Here is a 22,318-nt window from a genome sequence, read left to right as displayed (position 1 = left end):
TGCTGTGAAAAAGTATTTGCCCCCTTCCTGATTTCTTATTTTTTTGCACATTTGTCACACTTGTTTCAGGTCATCAAACACATTTTAATATTACACAAAAATAACCCAAGTAAACACAAAATGCAGTTTTTAAGTGATGATTTTATTTATTAAGGGAAAAAAGCTATCTGAACCTTCATGGCCCTATGTGAAAAAGTAATTGCCCCCTAAATCTAAAAACTGGTTGTGCCACCCTCAGCAGCAACAACTGCAGTCAAGCGTTTGCGGTAACCGACAATGAGTCTTTCACATCGCTGTGGAGGAATTTTGGCCCACTCTTCTTTGCAGAATTGTTTTAATTCAGCCACATTGGAGGGTTTTCGAACATGAACCACCTTTTTAAGGTCACGCCACAGCATCTCAATCGAATTCAAGTCCGGACTTTGACTAGGTCACTCCAAAACCCTCATTTTGTTTTTTTAAGCCATTCAGAGGTGGACTTGCTGGTGTGTTTTGGATCATTGTCCTGCTGCAGAACCCAAGTGCGCTTCAGCCTGAGGTCACGAACTGATGGCCAGACATTCTCCTTCAGGATTCTTTGGTAGAGAGCAGAATTCATGGTTCCATCAATCACAGCAAGTCGTCCAGGTCCTGAAGCAGCAAAGCAGCCCCAGACCATCACACTACCACCACCATATTTGACTGTTACATTTACATTTAAGTCATTTAGCAGACGCTCTTATCCAGAGCGACTTACAAGTACATACATTCATAGTTTTTTTGTACTGGCCCCCCGTGGGAATCGAACCCACAACCCTGGCGTTACAAGCGCCATGCTCTACCAACTGAGCCACACGGGGCCGTGTGTTTTTTCTGAAATGCTGTGTTACTTTTACACCAGATGTAATGGGACGCACACCTTCCAAAAAGTTCTACTTTTGTCTCGTCAGTCCACAGAATATTTCCCAAAAGTCTTGGGGATCATCAAGATGTTTTTTTTGCCAAAAGTGAGACGAGCCTTTATGTTCTTTTTGGTCAGCAGTGGTTTTCGCCTTGGAACTCTGCCATGGATGCCATTTTTGCCTAGTCTCTTTCTTATGGTTGAGTCATGAACACTGACCTTAACTGAGGCAAGTGAGGCCTGCAGTTCTTTAGATGTTGTTGTGTTTTTTTTGTGACCTCTTGGATGAGTCGTCGCTGCGCTCTTGGGGTAATTTTGGTAGGCCGGCCACTCCTGGGAAGGTTCACCAGTGTTCCAAATGTTCTCCATTTGTGGATAATGGCTCTCACCGTGGTTCGCTGGAGTACCAAAGCTTTAGAAATGGCTTTGTAACCCTTTTCAGACTGATAAATGTAAATTACATTGTTTCTCATCTGTTCCTGAATTTCTTTGGATCGCGGCATGATGTCTTGCTTTTTGAGATCTTTTGGCCTACTTCACTTTGTCAGACAGGTTCTATTTAAGTGATTTCTTGATTCAACAGGTCTGGCAGTAATCAGGCCTGGGTGTGGCTAGTGAAATTGAACTCAGCTTTCCAAAAAATGTGATTAATCACAGTAAATTCATGATTTAACAAGGGGGGGCAATTACTTTGTCACATAGGGCCATGAAGGTTCGGATAGCTTTTTTCCCTTAATAAATAAAAGTATCACTTAAAAACTGAATTTATCTTTGTGTAATATTAACATTTGTTTTATGATCTGAAACATTTAAGTGTGACAAATGTGCAAAAAAATAAGAAATCAGGAAGGGGGAAAATACTTTGTCACAGCACTGTATGTAGCACCCAAAGTGAGGGAGGGTTGAATGCTCTGGATTTTAAAACCTACGGGATTGGTGACCCCTCCTAATGAGACGGCTGAGCTAACGTGCACTAATGTGATTAGCATGAAGTTTTAAGTTACAAGAAAATTTCCCAGGACATAGACATATCTGATATGGGCAGAAAGCTTAAATTCTTGTTATTCTTGTTGTTTAAAGTAAATCTCAGCACTGTTAAAAATACACTGAAGAAAAACTATTATATTTATAATATGCTCCAACAACATTAGACAACTAAGCTCAAAATGCTGAAATTAGTAAATGAAATAAATGAGAGAATAGTCAGATTAACTGATCATTTAACCTCTAAAGGATCGGTGTGTCCCCCGTGGGACTGTTGAGCTAATGTAGGCTAATGTGATTAGCATGAGGTTGTAAGTAACAAGAACATTTCCCAGGACATAGACATATCTGATATGGGCAGAAAGCTTAAATTCTTGTTAATCTAACTGCACTGTCCAATTTACAGTAGCTATTACAGTGAAAGAATACCATGCTATTGTTTGAGAAGAGTGCACAGTTATGAACTTGAAAATGTATCAATAAACCAATTAGGCAGACTTGATACAACATTTTGAACAGTAATACAATGGTTCATTGGAGCAGTCTAAAACTTTACACAAATCTAAATTGCGCCTAAACAGGAATAAAACATTGTGGCTTTTCTCTTGCATTTCAAAGATTATGAAAAATCTAATGTGTTATATTCTCCTACATTCATTTCACATTTCCACAAACTTCAAAGTGTTTACTTTCAAATGGTAACAAGAATATGCATATCGTGCTTCAGATCCTGAGCTACAGGCAGTTAGATTTGGGTATGTCATTTTAGGCCAAAATTGAAAAAAAGGGTCCGATCCTTTTTCAGATCAAATGGATACAAAACTATTTAAGAAATAAGGATTACATTTGGAATATAATCCCTAATTTAATATTCCAACAGATTGGTGGTCTAAAATTCTTACTCAAATGCAACTTTGATGTGGGTAAGGTCCCTATTAAGCTTGCTAACTTTCGTAAACAAGTACTTCTAACGTGGAACCTCGTACAAACTTAATTTTCCCCCACATAGATATACAGTACAATCTGGAACAATGAAGAAATAAAATACAAAAACAAGTCTTTGTTTTTCCAGAACTGGTTTGACAACAGCATTATCTGGGGTAAACAATTATTGAATAATGATGGACAACTATATGATTATCCAGAATTCATGAGAACACACAATGTTACAGTCAAACCTGAGGAGATTCAAATAGTTGTTAGAGCTATCCCTAAAGGTGCTATTCTTCTTTTAGGAGAATATAACAATACTCCAAGTGCAACTGTTGAGGATTTTGTGGCCTCAATACAGCTAGAAGGAATTGACATTTTAAACTATAAATGTAATAACATGTATATACTAAATAAGATGTATATAAATATATTTATATGTATATAATAAGAATAATAAGATGTTCCTATTCCCTCTCCTAGAATATACTGGAATGCAGCCCTAGGACAAGTGAACTGGAACAAAATCTTGTTGTTGTCTGGCAAATATTGTACATCTAATAAGGTGAAAGAAGTATCAAACAAACTCAGTCATAGAATCTACCCTGTAAAGAACTTTATTGAACACAGATTCAAAATAGCTATTTTGGAGTGAGTTAGAAGACTTTATTTTAAAATAAACTACTATTAATGTTAATTTGAAAGACTCTGATATTATGTTTTATTTTGATCCAAATGATATGGACCCTGATTTAACTTTCATTGTTAATTTGTTTATTTTTCATGGAAGATTCTTTATCCATAAAATGAAGGGGGTAGTGAACAAACCTCTGATCACATTGTTTAAAATAGAATTGAAATATTATTTTGAAATGATCAGTAAGTTTAAAAACAAAAAAGCAATGCCACCATAAAACTTTTTGACTAATTGAAAATGTATCTTTATTTGTAATACCCCTGTCTGTTAGGTTTATGTAATCATGTTTGTATGTTTCTGTTTTTGTTTTATTGTTCATAATAATAATAAATAAATAAATAAACAAAATAAATAACAAAATAAAATATATTTCTCTAAACAGGCTAAGGCTACATGTGCGCCACCAAGTCAGAACAGTAGGTTAAGTTATGAGGGGGAAAGGGACCACATTATTAGGGTGAGACACACAGGCTACTATCAGCTTACTACACAACACACACTTAGTATTACTTTCTTAGCTACAGTATACATATCTCCCTGGCATATTACGTCATTTATGCAGCAGCATACAATATATTTTTGGACTCACCTTGTGCTCAGGAATGTGGCGCGGGGGTTCTTCTTGTGGGCATATTTTGTCATCAAACATCGTCATCAAAGTCTGGCATTCTCTGGATTTATAGTGCTTTCAAGACAACGTCAAATCATGACGTCAGTGATCTTCAGGTCGGAGCTCTAGATAGAAGCCCGAGTTTACCCTTCTTGGATGGGAACTTTTAATGTAAATCTATGGCAGCACTCAAGGGGCTTGAATTTTCTAGCTCTCCCCGTCGATTTTGCAGTGACGTAGTGTCCCCATGACTGACAGAACACTGAGCCAAGCCTGGTGCAACTAGAGAACATTACATTACATAACACTACGCTCCGTATTTTCCGCTGGCTGCCCCTCCACCACAGAAAGCACTGAGCTAGGCTGAAACACCTGCATTTTGGAGCTGCCTTAAGAAAGCAAGAAAGAGACCACGTTTGTATTAACTAAAATATTTTTCTTATACATTGTTTGCAAACTGATATGTGACACGTGTTAATGCCAAAATAACATGCTAAACAAGTGCGGCTCAAAACAGGTGGGACTCTGAATGACGAGTCGCCACCGTGTCCGGCTAAGAAAGAATGGGTAAAGCACAACCCTAAGCATGTTTGGAGTTGTAGGGGGTCTGAATGGAAGCAATATCTATATAACAGACCTCTTCTCCTTCAGTTTGTCCATGAGGCTCCTCTTTACAAATGTCATAAAAATAAATCACTCCATCTGTGTTTTCATTATTCTTGGGCATTTTTTAAATATGCAGGTCATCTGCCTTCAATTCAAAACCATAAAAAATCAACTGTGTGACCAGTAGTGCCCCTTTTTTGCGGCTTTGCCTGAGTGGCATATACCTGATCTCCATCTGTATGCCTGCCTGTTTTTGCCAACTGGAATGTCAATACTACGAAATTGGGATATCAGATCTCGCCTAACTGATTTACCATCTGAGGTAACAGTTCACATGAAGGATAAGAATATCTGGATTGGCAGTCCACACTGTTTGTCTGCCTAGCACTAAATAACATTTTCTACATGTACTTGATGCATCCCCCTTGTGAATAAATGCTGGAAAGTGTCAGCAAAGGATTCTGTTAATAGACTAACTTTATAAACAGAAGGTGGAATGCCATTCTGCAAAAAACAGGTTTTACATTTCTCACAATTATCTATGTATTTGACATTGACAACAGTTTTAAGGCCCAAATCATGTAGTCACGACATTAACTTATCAATCAAATCTCGCAGATCATTACATCGATCTATTAACAAAGATGAAACAGTTGTATTGATCTCAGTCAAAACATTTCTCATCTCATCATGTTGGGCGGTGTGGCCAGGAGTCTGACTTGTAGACTGAAGTAAAAGAGCTATCTTTTATCTGAGTTTTACTGGTAATGATCTGGTTGTCAATTTCTTTGAATGTTTTCTTCACTGCCTGGAGATGGAAAAAAGGACTGTAAAGATGAGTTTAGCCTACAGTTTAAGCTTGTTTGGTGGGATTTACGTATGTCTCATATAACCCCACTCCTAGAGTGATCCTAGATCATTTTGTACAGTAGGTTCATTCCTGTTCTATGCTTCTGGGTGTGTTTTGTGTAAACTCTGTGGGTTTGGAAACTAGAAGTGCTCCTGAGTAGAATGGATGCCCCTTTTACTATGACAAAACATACAGATAACTTTGTATGTGAGAGGTATGTGGCAGGGTCTACAGTCAATCACGGATTACAAAAAAAAAAGAAAACCAGCCCCGTCGCGGACCAGGATGTCTTGCTCCCAGACAGGCTAAACAACTTTTTTGCCCGCTTTGAGGACAATACAGTGCCACTGACACGGCCCCCTACCAAAACCTGCGGGCTCTCCTTCCCACTGCAGCCGAGGTGAGTAAAACATTTAAACGTGTTAACCCTCGCAAGGCTGCAGGCCCAGACGGCATTCCAGCCGCGTCCTCAGAGCATGCGCAGACCAGCTGGCTGTGTGTTTACGGACATATTCAATCAATCCTTATCCCAGTCTGCTGTTCCCCACTGTCAAGAGGGCCACCATTGTTCCTGTTCCCAAGAAAGCTAAGGTAACTGAGCTAAACGACTACCGCCCCGTAGCACTCACTTCCGTCATCATGAAGTGCTTGAGAGACTAGTCAAGGACCATATCACCTCCACCCTACCGGACACCCTAGACCCACTTCAATTTGCTTACCGACCCAATAGGTCCACAGACGACGCAATCGCAACCACACTGCACACTGCCCTAACCCATCTGGACAAGAGGAATACCCATGTGAGAATGCTGTTCATCGATTACAGCTCAGCATTTAACACCATTGTACCCTCCAAACTCGTCATCAAGCTCGAGACCCTGGGTCTCGACCCCGCCCTGTGCAACTGGGTCCTGGACTTCCTGACGGGCCGCCCCAGGTGGTGAGGGTAGGTAACAACATCTCCACCCCGCTGATCCTCAACACTGGGGCCCCACAAGGGTGCGTTCTTGAGCCCTCTCCTGTACTCCCTGTTCACCCACGACTGCGTGCCATGCACGCCTCCAACTCAATCATCAAGTTTGCGGATGACACTACAGTGGTAGGCTTGATTACCAACAACGACGAGACGGCCTACAGGGAGGAGGTGAGGGCCCTCGGAGTGTGGTGTCAGGAAAATAACCTCACACTCAACGTCAACAAAACAAAGGAGATGATTGTGGACTTCAGGAAACAGCAGAGGGAGCACCCCCCTATCCACATCGACGGGTCAGTAGTGGAGAAGGTGGAATGTTTTAAGTTCCTCGGTGTACACATCACGGACAAACTGAATTGGTCCACCCACACAGACAGCGTCGTGAAGAAGGCGCAGCAGCGCCTCTTCAACCTCAGGAGGCTGAAGAAATTCGCTTGTCACCAAAAGCACTCACAAACTTCTACAGATGCACAATCGAGAGCATCCTGTCGGGCTGTATCACCGCCTGGTACGGCAACTGCTCCGCCCACAACCGTAAGGCTCTCCAGAGGGTAGTGAGGTCTGCAGAACGCACCACCGGGGCAAACTACCTGCCCTCCAGGACACCTACACCACCCGATGTCACAGGAAGGCCATAAGATCATCAAGGACAACAACCACCAAGCCACTGCCTGTTCACCCGCTATCATCCAGAAGGCGAGGTCAATACAGGTGCATCAAAGCAGGGACCGAGAGACTGAAAAACAGCTTCTATCTCAAGGCCATCAGACTGTTAAACAGCCACCACTAACATTTAGCGGCCGCTGCCAACATACTGACTCAACTCCAGCCACTTAAAAATGGGAATTGATGGAAATTATGTAAAAATGTACCACTAGCCACTTAAACAATGCCACTTAATATAATGTTTACATACCCTACATTACCCATCTCATATTGTATATACTGTACTCTATATCATCTACTGCATCTTGCCATCTTTATGTAATACATGTACCACTAGCCACTTTAAACTATGCCACTTTATGTTTACATACCCTACAGTACTCATCTCATATGTATATACCGTACTCTATACCATCTACTGCATCTTGCCTATGCCGTTCTGTACCACCACTCATTCATATATCTTTATGTACATATTCTTTATCCCTTTACACTTGTGTGTGTATAAGGTAGTAGTTGTGGAATTGTTAGGTTAGATTACTTGTTGGTTATTACTGCATTGTCGGAACTAGAAGCACAAGCATTTCGCTACACTCGCATTAACATCTGCTAACCATGTGTATGTGACTAATAAAATTTGATTTGATTTGATTTGATTTGATATGGTGCAATATGTATGTCCTATATGAAAAAACAATTGGATCTAAGTTGATGGGCCACTCTTTTGCAAAATGAGCAGTGTAGCTTCTCTGGGTGTAAGCTCCATGGATTGGGTAACTAGAAGTGGTCTTTTTACTGCGACACAATGTACAGGATATTGTGTACTACAGTGCAGCATGTCCAATGTGAAAAACGTACCAAACATCATGCAATACGAATGGGCTAATTAACAATGGGATGTAATAGTGTTTTCTAAAGTTGATTAGGCTATTATAATGATAATATTATTATTAATATTGTTATTACTATTATTATTAATAGTAGCATTATAAATAATATTTTGTTTCAGGTCGCCCTCGGCCTGTGCCGAGAGGGCAGAGTTCATTTGAGTGAGTGGTGAATGTGCTGCTAAAAAGGCAAATCCAGGAGGTAAATCCGGAGGACATAGGCTAACATAACGAATCAAATCAAATCCAATTTGATGTCACATGCTTCATAGACCACATGTGTAGACTTAAAGCCAATTTATGCTTGATCCGCAATGTGGTCGGAGGTTTAGAATGGAGAGTGTGTGACGCAATGGCAGAGCCTCTGGAGACATGCAGAGACCAAATCGAAGGTTACGTATGTAACCACGGTCATGTGAGCTATTGGATCACTCCTATATGGTATCCTTCCGCGCGGCAGGATACATTCCAAGTAAGAATTTCTGATAAGTCCTGTGTACCGGGTAGTGCTGCGGCTGACCCCCATAAATAGCTGCCGAGGCGCAAATGTCATTGAGGGGAACTCCTCGGAGCAGTGCCCACGATGTAACTACCCCTGTAGTAGAATGCGTCACTACATCAGACGGCAGAGGCCGGCTGGCCAGCCGATATGCTGTAGTAGTAGTGTCCACAATCCAATGTGAGAGTCTGTATCGATAGGCTTTGGCCCAGAACTCTCTCACCATAACAAACAAATAGCCAATCAGACTGCCGCATTGCCTGTGTCTGTGTAATATAAGTGTCCAAGGCCCTGACCCTGGGCAGAGCACACTTGGGGAAGATAACACTCAATTCACCCACAGCCGCAGGAAGAGCACATGCGGACAAATGTAAGGGCTGGTTCACATGTCAAACAGGGCCTTCGGCAAGAGTGAGGAGTTAAGACGAAGGGTGATACTCCTCTTGTCTGGACCCGTTCAGAAAAACATTCAGTGCTCACTAAAAGTGCATGAAGTTCACTCACCCTCTTAGTGGAGTTAATAGCCAACAGGAATGCTACCTTCATAGATAGGTGCTTCAAAGTCATCGACTCTAGGGGCTCGAGGGCGGCTTAGCAAACGCTGACAGCACCACGTCAATGTTCCAGTTTGGTACCGAGCGAGCCATTGTTGGACACAGATGTCAAATTCCCTTCATAAATTTTGAGAGCAATGGGTAGCCAGACATGGGTCCCTCTTGGTCACAGTCATGGAATGCCGAGATAGCAGCTAAATACACTCTCAATGTGGATGCCACTCGCCCCGTATTAAGCAGTGACTATGAAAACCGTAACTATGAAAACCGTAAAACAGGTACAGAATATGCTGCACCACATTTGATATGACGCGTTGGTGGAAGAAACCATGGCACTCCGTGTTCACCACGTTGTCCTGAAGTCCTAGACTGGTCCACTAACGCCACTCAGAGGCCAAGCCCGAAGATGGAGGCAGTGCGAGTCCAAATGCTACAGTGTCCCCCCAGCCTGAAGAGAAGGTCGGGCCTCAGGGGCAGCTGCCATGGGGTCGCCGAGAAGAGAGACAACAGGAGGCTGAACCCTGGTGATCTTGGCCAGCATGGAGCTATCAAGATGACCCTGGCTAGCGTAGCTGTGATCAGGATAAATGTTGGGAAAGCTTAAAGCGGTGTTGCCGGCCAATCGCGAGCGAAGGCGTCCAGACCTATAGGGTCCGACATTGAGAACCAGCTGGGGCAATGAGTGTTCTCCTGAAATGCAAACAGGTCCACCTGTGCTCTCCCAAACCTGTCCCAAACCTGTAGCACCGCCTGAGGGTGTAGTCTCTAGTCCCCCCCCCCCCCCCCGAGATAGATCACCTTCCGTGAGGGGGTCAGGTGACTCTTCTCCTCATTTAGGGTGAGGCCCATCCGTTGTGGCCTGTTCCCTGGATGGTTCAAACTATCCAATCATCCAGGTAAGGCATTTACTCCTCCAGTAGAATATGCCAACACAGCAACAGACAAATGACAAAGGCCGGTGGGCCAGCTGAAATGCTGCAGTAACAGTGTCCACCATGCAACGTGAGAGTCTGGTCGGATAGGCCCTGGTCAAAAACTCTCTCACCATAGTTAACGAAAACTGATAAAACTTTCATATTGCCTGCATCTGTGAAAATTGTCAATTGCCGTAGCCTGGCACAACACACTGGGAGAAGCCCCTAGTTCACCCGCAACAGCGAGAGGGGTGTGTGTGAACAACTGTAATGGCCGGTTAACGTGTCTGTCAGACAGAACCTTTGGCCAGAATGAGGGGTTTGGATGTAGGTTGACACTCCTTCATCTGATCTCATTCGGAAACATTCAGTCAACCAGAGCGTCAGCAATAGAAGACCCTGCAACATTTGATGAGCCAGAACTATAGCATTAGCCAGCATCGGAGTTGGAGTTCATAGCCTTCCATCACTGTATTCAGTGCCCGTGGGGACTCAACTTGCCTCTTTTAGTTTGGCCTTTGGGCCTGTGAGAAGCTGTCAATGCCAGCGGCAAGTACCTCAGGGTGACTGCAGAGTGCCATCCTTCTTAGACGCAGTCCGCTGCCTGTTGGCAGGGACACCTCACATTTATCAAAGCAAAAAGCTATATTGGAAAGGATAGTTTCTCTCTGTGGGAAGAAGAGATGGGTAGTATACTCTGCAGTATAACAAAATAATATGGCAACCCCAGCTACATACTGTGCAAGACCAGCAGTGTGATCTAGCTGTTATGTTCGTTTCTAAGGGAAACTAGGATAGATATCTTTACTGTAAACTAATGTAACAAAACTATAGTAAACCCAGCTATATACTGAAACCCTCAGTGTAATAGGGAGGAGGTGAGGGACCTCGGAGTATGGTGTCAGGAAAATAACCTCTCACTCAATGTCAACAAAACAAAGGAGATGATCGTGGACTTTAGGAAACAGCAGAGGGAGCATCCCCCTATCCACATCGACAGGACCGTAGTAGAGAAGGTGGAAAGTTTTAAGTTCCTCGGCCTACACATCACGGACAAACTGAAATGGTCCACACACACAGACAGTGTCATGAACTGCGCAATACTTTTCAATGGTATAGAATGGGACCTACAGAATCAGCCTTTGTCTCATACATTATCTGAATGAAGGAGAGGAGACATGAATGGCTGTAACTTTTCCTTGTGGAAAAATAATTAAGCCAACAGTGTAAACTGCTTGACAGTGAAGTGGCAGAGCAATCTACCTCACACACGTTTATAGCTCATTTATTACTTTATACGTGTGGTTCGGCTGTATTTCACGCCATGTTTATAGCTTATCTCTTGCTATATATGTGGGTGTGCTAGTTGACAGGACTTAAGGGAAAGTGTGCTTAGAACCGTGCTTAGTCCTGCAATGGTCACCTCTCGTTAAGCTAGCTACTTTGCATAGCTCGTTCACAGTGGAACACACAAGAGTCTAGGCAAGATGGTTGTGCCCTGTGGGAGATGAAATGTGGTTCTCTCATTGGAGAACTGCAAGCCCGCCGGAGCTAAACATACAGTCTCCTGATCTTGCGGGGTAGGCGTGGTCCCCGAACCTGAAGGCTATAACCGGGAGGGTTCCGGTGGAAAGAAAGTCCAACAGACTATTAAGTGGAACCCTAAGCGCCGCAATACTGGTAGAGCAAACCGAGTATCGCCCAGGTTGGTACACTGTCCCAAGTAATAAAAACAAGGATGAAACCCAAACGAGATGGCACAAGCCAAACCGAGTGGGGGGACAGCAGAGCACCCTGATGGAGAAGCTAGCCAACTAGCAGCTACAAGCTATTGAATAGCTGCGGGTATACTTCTGCGCTTATACACTCTAACATAGAGCTCTTACCAAGCAAATCCTCTCTGGAATGTACCGAGAAAAGGAAGAGGTGGAAGTTGTGTGGCGGCAGCTATTTAAGGGGGTCAGCCGCAGCACTACCCGGTACACGGGACTAATCTGAAATTCTTACTCGCAATGTATCCTGCCGTGTGGAAGGATACCATATTGGAGTGATCTAATATAGTGCTGCATAACAAGTTGACTGTAGGTGAGGGCGGGAGGTCCTGTATAAACAGAAACTCACTTCCTTGACAACTTCCTTCACAACAGTTATGTAGCACTATATTGGATCACTCCAATATGGATACATTCCGAGTAAGAATGTCAGATTACAACACGGGAGCTTTTAGCGAGAGTGGCTGCCACCCTTGATATCAATCTGGAAGAAGCCACATCTGAGCAACTCCTTATCTCCATTCGATTTGGCTCTCCACAAATACTGGAGCAAGATGGGAGGGCGCTTCCATTGCAACAACCAGACCAGGCCGTGGACTCTCCTAATGGATGCAGAGTCCTTGGGGCTAGACCACTATCCGGTGATGGATGACATGCTGGCTGCCATGATCCTCCCTGACAAGGAGATCGTTGGCAAGGTGCCTTGCCTCAAAGCAGGACCTGAAAAAATAAGCGATGAACGGCTGCAAAGCACTTAAGGGACCCTCTCCATCATGGTGCATCTTGTAAACGATGCTGCAATCCTACCTCTCCCTGCTTATCCCTTGCCTCCCAGGGGGTGGTGACTAACATAAGGAGGCCACAGAGGTGTCAATTGGTGACTTCACGCTGCCATCTTTGGCTGGCACAGTCTAAACTGCCACCCCCTCAGTTTAGAAAATATTCTTGGAGCTCCCCTTCACACCAGGTTTTACCTTTGGGCCAGGGGTCGACAACATCATAGAGCAAACTTCAAAACTGTGCAAAGACAGAGAGACTTTGCAGGGGTTCTTGGCAACTGTGCGTTCTACCGCCGCCCCTCAGAGGAGCTGGAAGACAGGGCAGGATGTCTCGAGGGTGCACCAGCAACTTCTTGGCCCCAGTCCTCCACCACCGAGAAAGCAGGGGCAGGGAAATGGGAACCGCCGTTTTACAACCTGACAGCAGAAGGACAGGCGTCGTGATCACCCTTACAAGCAGCGGCATGCAGCTAAAAAGGATGTGCCCCGGCAGTCTTCCTGAGGTGCTGGTAGTCAGCCTCGGGCTGTCTCTCCCAGGCCCAAAAAGCAAACTGGGAGATGCAGGTGATCTCCCTGGGTACTGGGCACAGTCCTGGAGGGATACAAACTCAAGTTCTGATGCCAACCTCCATCTTACAGGGCATCTGGGTCACCTTGGTGGCAGATGGGATGAGGAAGGAGGTGCTCCAGTTGGAGATAGCCTCGCTCCTGAGCAATGATGCAATCAGGAAGGTAGAGCCGCTAGATCGGCTAAGTGGGTTCTATTCCAAGTATTTAATAGTTCCGAAAAAGGACGGTAACCTTTGGGCGATCCTGGACCTGCGCGGCCTCAACAAATGTTTAACCTCTCTAGCGCAGGCGTTCCGCTAGCGACCCACCTCGACAACATCCGGTGAAATTGCAGAGCGCCAAATTCAAACTACAGAAATATAAATATATAACATTCATATAAATACAAGTGTAATACATCAAAATAAAGCTTAACTTCTTGTTAATCCAGCCGCTGTGTCAGATTTCAAAAAGATTATCTGAGGACAGCGCCCCGCATACACAAACATGAAAACCATTTTTCAACCAGGCAGGTGTAACACAAAAGTCAGAAATAGCGATGTAATAAATGCCTTACCTTTGAAGATATTCATCTTTTTGCAATCCCAAATGTCTCAGTGACACAATGAATGGTCGTTTTGTTCGATAAATTCCTTCTTTATATCCCCAAAATGTCAATTTATTTGGCGCGTTTGATTCAGAAATACACCGGTTCGAACTCACCCAACATGACTACGAAGTATTTAATAAGTTACCTGTAAACTTGGTCCAAACATTTCAAACAACGTTTCTAATCCAACCTCAGGTAACCTGAAATGTAAATAATCGGTAAAATGTAAGACGGAATAAACTGTTTCCAATACCGGAGAAAAAGAACGAGGAGCGCCCTCCTGTTCACGCGCACCAAAAGACTAGAGTCCTTCTGAGTGACACATAGAAAGAATAGGACTACTTCTTCATTTTTCAAAATAAAAACATTGAACATTTTCTACGAACTGTTGACATCTAGTGGAAGCCATAGGAACTGTAATCTGGGCCCTAATAAATCAGGTTTCCAATAGAAAGGCATTGGAAAACACAATGACCTGCAAAAAATGTTTCCCTGGATGCATTGTGCTCGGGGTTTCGCCTGCCAAATCAGTTCTGTTATACTCACTGACATTATTTTAACAGTTTTAGGAACTTTAGAGTGTTTTCTATCCAATACTACCATGCATATGCATATCCTAGCTTTTGGACCTGAGTAACAGGCAGTTTACTTTGGGCACGCTTTTCATCCGGACATGAAAATACTGCCCCCTAGCCCAAAGAGGTTTTAAAAGAGCTCAAGTTCAAGATGCTCTCGCCAGCACGGGTGTTACAGGCAATCTCGAGCGGCCAATGGTTCACCAAGCTCGACCTGAAGGATGCGTATTTCAACGTTCCTGTTCATCGAGATCACTGGAAGTACCTCCGATTTGCCTTGGAAGGAGTGGCTTATGAATTCAAAGTCCTCCCATTCGGCCTCTCACTGGCGCCACGTACATTCACAAAGTGCATGGACGCAGTCCTAGAGCCTGTCATATCCCAGGGCATTCTAGTGCTATCTGGACAACTGGCTGGTGTGTGCTCAATCAAGAGAGCAAGCTACAGCAGACACAAGGATAATCTTGAAGCACATTCAAGACCTGGGCCTCACCCTAAACAGGGAGAAGAGCAACCTGACTCCCTCACAGATGGTGGTCTTCCTGGGGATGTTGATTGTCTCAACTCTTATGAGAGCACGTCTCCCTCAGGTGAGATTGTATCTTCTCCAGACTTATCTAGACCGTTTCTGGCTTGGACGAGCCTTGTCCGTATTAGAGTTCTAGAAGTTATTCAGCCTACTCACGTCAGCTTCTCTGTTGATTCCTCTGGTCCTTCTTCACCTCAAGCCACTCCAGCGATGGTTCAACTCTCACCATCTACACCAGAGACGACACAGACATCGTCAGCTATCGGTGGCAAATGCATGTGTGAGGACATTGTTGAAATGGCACTCTCACACATTCCTGTTGGAGGGAGTGATACTGAACAGAGTCCACCGCAGGGAGCTAGTGTGCACCAATGCCTCGCTAGCAGGTTGGGGGCGGTGTTCAGAGGCATAGCTGTGAGCATACGCTGGAGCTCCACATGGAGTGGCAAGCACATCAATGTGCTGGAGCTCAGGGCAGTTCGCCTGATACCCCAACAGTTCCTGCCCTACTTGGAAGGGAAGCATGTCCTGGTCAGATCAGACAACACCATGGTAGTGGCGTATATCAATCACCAGAGGGGATTAAGATCACAGCACCTCCACGAAATGGCACGGGAGCTCTTGCTGTGTGCTCAGACCCGCTTAACATCACTGCGGGCAGAGCACATCCCCAGGGTCTTGAACCGGGCAGCAGAGACGCTTTCGAGAAAGGGACTGGAGTCTGCATCCTCAGGTTGTGTTACAGCTGTGGGAAAGGTTCGGGAGAGCGCAGGTGGACCTGTTTTGCATCTGTACAGATCAAATTAAATCAAGCATTATTCATACAGCACATTTCAGACATGGAATGCAACACAATGTGCTTCACAGAAAACAAAACAAAAAAACATTGAAAATAAAAACTGAAATATTTAACACACAACAAACATGAGGATTAAAAAAAAGATTAACAACAAAAACGGAATGACTAAAAAGCACCCCAAGGAAAAGCAAAGCTAAAAAGATGTGTTTTAAGATCTCTGTTAAATATGTCCACAGTTTCAGCCCCCCTCAGGTTCTCTGGCAGGTTATTCCGGAGGCCCTGAGGGACCTACTGGGTACATAACTTAAAAGCATATCTGACATGTATTGGAGTGCACAGTTGTGGATGGATTTAAAAACCAAATGAATAATCTTAAAATTAATTCTAAAACTCACAGGCAGCCAGTGCAGAGACCTTAAAACCGGTGTAATGGGTGTTCTTCGTCTGGTCTTGGTCAGTACTCGTGCTGCAGCATTCTGTATGTTTTGCAGTTGACCAATGGCTTTCCTGGGTAGACCAGACAGGAGAGCATTACAGTAGTCTTTCTGTATCAGCCTGAGAGAGAAACGGCCGCACCTTGGCAATGTTCCTCTGGTGGTAAAAAGCTATTTTGGTCACAATCCTAGTGTACGATTCGAAATTGAGTTCAGAATCTAAAAAACACCTTGTTTTTTTTACCTGGCGTTTTATCTTTATTGCCCGTGAATTCAAATGTGCGGCCAGATTCTCTCTCTGTGCTTTGGCTCCAACAGTATGTGCTTCGGTCTTGTATTGATTTAGCTGGAGGAAGTTGTGAGCCATCCAAGTATTTACCTCACTACAGTCTAATAATTTATCTGTGGAGCTAAAATGACACAGAAATGGCAAGTTGTGTATCTTCTGCGTAGCAGTGAAAATTAATGCTGTGCTTTCTGATAACGCTGCCAAGGGATAACATGTATAAACTGAACAGTACTGTACCCTAAATCGAACGCCACATGTGATATGTATTTTCTTCTGTTCACCAAGGGTGACAAAAAACTCTACTCGTTAAATAGGTCCTAAACCATTTTAGAACTGGACCGGAGAGGCCAACCCACCTCTGTCCAGAAGGGTATCATGGTCAACAGTGTCGAAAGCAACATTTAAATCCAAGAGTACAAGGACAGACAGCTGTTTTGCATCTGTGTTGGCTCCAAGATCATTTATCACTTTAACTAATGCTGTCTCTGTGCTGTGGTGGGCCCAAAAAACAGGTTAGAATTTTTCTAAAATACATTTAGCACTTAAAAAATAATTTAGCTGTTTGATAACCAGAATTTTGCTTAAGAATGGACGGTTGGAGATTAGCCGAAAATTGCTAAAAGCTGAAGAATCTAGATGACTTTTCTTCAAAAGGGGTTTGACCATAGCAGTTTTTAGTGCAGTGGGGAAAGTGCCTGTGAACAGGGAGTGATTAACAATAGCTTGCGCTTCTTTAGATATGCAATTAAAAACTGTTTTGAAGAAGGTGGTGTGGATAGGATCAAGAAGGCAGGTAGAAGGTTTAAATTGTGATATGTCTTTCCTGAGCATGTCTGTGTCAAACAGGGAAAATAAATCCATAGTGCTTTTGTGTGGTAGGCTAGGGCACTGTAAGGGATTTTTTTAAATGTTTGTGCTATTCCTATTACTAATTTCTGTGTTCTATTCATGTGCTGTTCTAATAACCAATTTCTGTGTTCATGCAAGTGGCTGTGTCATGCCCTGACCTTAGAGAGACGTTTTATTTCTCTATTTGGTTAGGTCAGGGTGTGATTTGGGGTGGGCATTCTATGTTTTCTATTTCTTTGTTTTGGCCGAGTGTGGTTCCCAATCAGAGGCAGCTGTCTATCGTTGTCTCTGATTGGGAATCATACTTAGGCAGCCTTTTTCCCACCTGTGTTTTGTGGGTAGTTATTTTCTGTTTAGTGTCTGCACCTGACAGAACTTTCGTTTCGTTTTTTCACTTTGTTATTTTGTTAGAGTGTTTTTGAGTAACAAAGAATCATGAACACTTACCACGCTGCGTTTTGGTCCATGCCTTCCGACGAGAGACGTTACAGGCTGACTGTACAAATCACACCTATCAGTAGCTGCAATTTGGCAGTACGCCCAAACGTGGTTTTGAGATTGAACGACCGTGTTTTGAGAACAAACTAAAGATATCTCAGTTTCAAGATCTCAGCTTAGAGAGGGGAAGCCTCATGAAACAGTATTGGTCGGTCACATGGATGAAACAACACGGTAATGATTCATTAATTATGCAAAAATAACTTCTGTGTATAGCCGTATATAAGACAACTGCTGGGTCTGCCCAGGGGGAGAGCTCCTGATTGACATGGTGCATTGAGTTGGTTGGAACCTCTCCAGCACACTGACAATAAACAATGAGTCATTTAAGATTGACTTCAAGTGTCAATGTGGAAGAATTTTTCCACAACAGCACATTTCATCAAACTTCTCATCAGGTCTTAGTTGACTGATACTTGATTGACCTCCCACCCTCACCTACCATCAACCAATCATGTCAATGCAAAGGTATACGGAGACCTCCGCATAGTTAGAAAATTTGAGACGTGCACAGCGGAGCACAATTTGGCCTCTGCGTGCCTCTGGAGGCTCTGCATTTGCGTCACACCAGCCAGCATAAACTGTCTCTTACTGACAATGAGGGAGAGGTTGTTGTTCTGGCATCACACTGCCAGGTCTCTGACTGCATCATCTGTGGATCTGTTGGGGCAGTATACAAATTGGAGTGGATCCAAGGTGTCTGGGATGATGAGCCATTACCAGCCTTTCAAAGCATTTCATGGCTACAGATGTGAGTGCTAGTCATTTAGACAGGTTACCTGGGAACGATGGTGGTCTGCTTGAAACATGTAGGTATTACAGAATGGGTAAGGGAGAGGTTGAACATTTTAGTGAAACAGTTGCCAGCTGTCAGCGCATGCTCTGAGTACGCTTCCTGGTAATCCATCTGGCCCTGTGGCCTTGTAAATGTTAACCTGTTTAAAGGTCTTACTCACATCAGCTAAGGAGCGTGATCACACAGTCGTCAGGAACAGCTGGTGACCTCATGCATGATTCAGTGTTGCTTGCCTCGAAGCGAGCACAGAAGGTAGCTCATCTGGTAGACTTGTGTTACTGGGCAGCTCATGGCTGGGTTTCCCTTTATAATCTTTGATAGCTTGCAAGCCCTGCTACACCCGACGAGCATCAGAGCCGGTGTAGTAGGATTCGATCTTGGTCCAGTATTGACTCTTTGCCTGTTTGTCCGAGAGTGTAGCAGGATAAGCGTCCGGGTTAATGTCTCGCTCCTTGAAAGGGGCAGCTCAAGCCTTTAGCTGAGTGCAGATGTTGCCTGTAGTCCATGGCTTCTGGTTGGGCTATGTACGTATGGTCACTGTTGCGACGACGTTGTCGATGCTGTAACGGCAGTCTAGCTCTTCCTCCTCCTCAGACGAGGAGAGGCGAGAAGGATCGGAGGACCAATGTACAGCGTGGTAAGTTTCCATGATTTAATAAACACGAAACTATACACAATACAAAATAACAAACGTACTAACCGTCACAGTCCCGTGTGGCACAAACACTGACACAGAAAACAATCACCCACAAATCCCCAACACAAAACAAGCCACCTATATATGATTCTCAATCAGGGACAACGATTGACAGCTGCCTCCGATTGAGAACCATATTAGGCTGAACACAGAAACAGACAAACTAGACACACAACATAGAATGCCCACCCAGCTCACGTCCTGACCAACACTAAAACAAGCAACACACATAGGAACTATGGTCAGGACGTGACAGATGCACTTATTAATGAAGCCGGTGACTGATGTGTTAAACTTCTAAAATGCCATCAGATTAATCCCTGGAACATATTCCAGTCCAGAAGAGGTAGCGAGAGGAGTAACTCTGCGGAAAATCGGACCCCCTCCAGCAGGTGCCCGTTTTTTCAGTGTTTCACCCACCAAGCAAGGAGTTTTTGTATGGAGGTCAATGAGAGAGTGTTGAATTTGGCAAAAAAAAATGAATGGCTTATTTGCTACATGAGGTTTATTTGATCGAATATACGTTTTGTAATGCTTAAGTTGTTACGAGTGCAATGATATAAGAAGGACACTTGACATCCCGGCAACTGAGAAAAAACACTTTATATCGGAGTTGTCTCGAGATGGCTTTGCATATTCATGGCATGAGGCTAGTAGAATAGTATCTCTCTCCATTGAATACAAGCGGAAGATGTCAACAACCCTCATTGAATATTAAAAAAGGATTACAATAATGAGATGTATCCACTAATCCAAAGAAAGGATGGGTGGGAGCTAAACAGCCCACCGTGCTGCTTTGTAGACAACGACTCCCATTGTTAGGGCGGAGAGAAATATCTTGTCAGTATCCATAATCTTTCGTAAAATGGATTGCAATTTTACTGAATGAAAATCACCGGCAACTAGGAGCGCTGCAGCTTGCTATTTATAATTCCACTCATTTGCAGAGGCAGGCGAGATTAGAACTCAGTCAGATCAAGAATATAATCGTTCTGAGCTTTGATCAACACTGGGAGCAATGTTTATATGTTGACCCATAATTGATTTTCTTTATTGTGTACAATATATATATGATTTTCTTTATTGTGTACATTGTATATATTCTTGATCTGACTGAATTATATATACAGTACCAGTCAAAAGTTTGGACATTGTAGAAAAATAATGAAGACATCAAAACTATGAATAACACATATGGAATCATGTAGAAACCAAGAAAATTATATTTTAAATTCTTCAAAGTAGCCAACCTTTGCATTGATGACAGCTTTGCACACTCTTGGCATTCTCTCAACCAGCTTCACCTAGAATGCTTTTCCAACAGTCTCGAAGTAGTTCCCACATACAGTATGCTGAGCACTTGTTGGCTGCTTTTCCTTCACTCTGTGGTCCAACTCATCCCAAACCATTTCAATTGGTTTGTGGTTGGGTGATTGTGGAGGCCAGGTCATCTGATGCAGCACTCCATCACTCTCCTTCTTGGTAAAATAGTCCTTACAAGCCTGGAGGTGTGTTTTGGGTCATTGTCCTGTTGAAATACAAATGATAGTCCCACTAAGCGCAAACCAGATGGGATGGGGTATGGCTGCAGAATGCCGTGGTAGTCATGCTGGTTAKGTGTGTCTTGAATTCTAAATAAATCACAGACAATGTCACCAGCAAAACATCGACCCACCATCAAAACTCCTCCTCCATGCTTCACGGTGGGAACTACACATGCAGAGATAATCAACTCTGCATCTCACAAAGACACAGTAGTTGGAACCAAAAATATCATATTTGGACTCATAGACCAAAGTACAAATTTGCACCGGTCTAATGTCCATTGCTCGTGTTGCTTGGCCCAAGCAAGTCTCTTCTTCTTACTGGTGTCCTTTAGTAATGGTTTCTTTGCAGCAATTCGACCATGAAGGCCTGATTCACGCAGTCTCCTCTGAACAGTTGATGTTGAGATGTGTCTGTTACTTGAACTCTGTGGAGCATTTATTTGTGCTGCAATTTCTGAGGCTGGTAACTCTAATGAACATATCCTCTGCAGCAGAGGTAACGCTGGGTCTTCCTTTCCTGTGGCGGTCCTCATGAGAGCCAGTTTCATCATAGTGCTTGATGTTTTTTTGCGACTGCACTTGAAGAAACTTTCAAAGTTCTTGAAATTTTCCGGATTGACTGATCATCATGTCTTAATAAAGTAATGATGGACTGTCTTTTCACTTTGCTTATTTGAGCTGTTCTTGCCATAATATGGACTTGGTCTTTTGCCAAATAGGGCTATCTTCTGTATACCACCCCTACCTTGTCAGAACACAACTGATTGGCTGAAATGCATTAAGAAGGAAAGAAATTCCACAAATTAACTTTTAACAAGGAACACCTGTTAATTGAAATGCATTCCAGGTGACTACCTCATGAAGCTTGTTGAGAGAATGTCAAGAGTGTGCAAAGCTGTCATCAAGACACATGGTGGCTACTTTAAAGAATCTTAAATATAAATATATTTTGATTTGTTTAACACTTTTTTGGTTACTATGTGATTCAATATGTGTTATTTCATAGTTTTGATGTCTTCACTATAATTCTACAAAGTATAAAAAATAGTAAAAACATATATTTTTTTATGGAATGAGTAGGTGTGTCCAAACGTTTGACTGGTACTGTATAGAAATATATATAGAAATGAAATGTAAAAAATGACCGAGGTCCGGACCACGGTGTCCTCAAATGTAGTTACGGACATTGGTTTTAGACAGACTAGTCTAGAATATTAATTAACGTTGGATAGTAAGACGTTGAATCAGTGACCAAAATGCGGGTTGTGCCGAGTTTGTGCCTTTTTATTAGTAGCCAATCACTAGTTACCACAGACACAAAGTCATAATTATGGCTAAACCCCGCCTATTTCTACAATTTATCTTCTTAAAATCTGATTTTAAACGTAACCCTAACCACTCTGTTAACCGTATGCTTAACCATAACCTTAAATTAAGACCAAAAATCTAATTTTTGTTTTCATGAATTTTTACAATATAGGCCTAGACAATCTTTACTCAGTGGCTGTGGTAACCAGTGACAACCAAGGCCTATATTGATGTATT

General features: G+C 43.2%; 1 non-coding gene across 1 annotated transcript; it reads right to left on the bottom strand.

The window, feature by feature from the left end:
* Nucleotides 1–765: 765 nt before the first annotated feature.
* Nucleotides 766–841, bottom strand: trnat-ugu (transfer RNA threonine (anticodon UGU)). Its single transcript has one exon. It is a non-coding gene; the product is annotated as a tRNA-Thr (tRNA).
* Nucleotides 842–22,318: the final 21,477 nt, after the last annotated feature.

This window comes from Salvelinus sp. IW2-2015, linkage group LG17 (genome assembly GCF_002910315.2).
Source record: "Salvelinus sp. IW2-2015 linkage group LG17, ASM291031v2, whole genome shotgun sequence".
NCBI classification, from domain to species: Eukaryota; Metazoa; Chordata; class Actinopteri; order Salmoniformes; family Salmonidae; genus Salvelinus; species Salvelinus sp. IW2-2015.
This window is presented reverse-complemented; position numbering and strand designations above follow the sequence as displayed.